Raw genomic sequence first — 353 nt, 5'->3', positions numbered from 1 at the left:
AAAATCAAGACCCAGGCCGCGCGATATGTAACGGTAGAAGGAGAAATCTACAAATGGAGATTCTCCGGCCCACTCATGACCTGCGCCGAAGGCGAAAAAGCAATAAGAGTAATGGAGGAGGTTCATTCCGGATCATGTGGAAACCACTCCGGCGGAAGATCTCTCGCCGTAAAAATAAAACGCCATGGTTATTACTGGCCAACTATGATCAAAGAGTGCGAGAAGTTCGCACGGAAGTGCAAAAAATGCCAAAGGCACGCTCCGACAATCCATCAACCCGCAGAAGTCCTCTCGTCCATCTCGTCTCCGTATCCCTTCATGCGATGGTCCATGGATATCGTCGGGCCATTACA

Source organism: Brassica oleracea, chromosome C8 (genome assembly GCF_000695525.1).
Source record: "Brassica oleracea var. oleracea cultivar TO1000 chromosome C8, BOL, whole genome shotgun sequence".
In the NCBI taxonomy this organism is placed as follows: Eukaryota; Viridiplantae; Streptophyta; class Magnoliopsida; order Brassicales; family Brassicaceae; genus Brassica; species Brassica oleracea.
The sequence above is the reverse complement of the archived record's forward strand: the minus strand, read 5'-3'. Positions refer to the sequence as shown.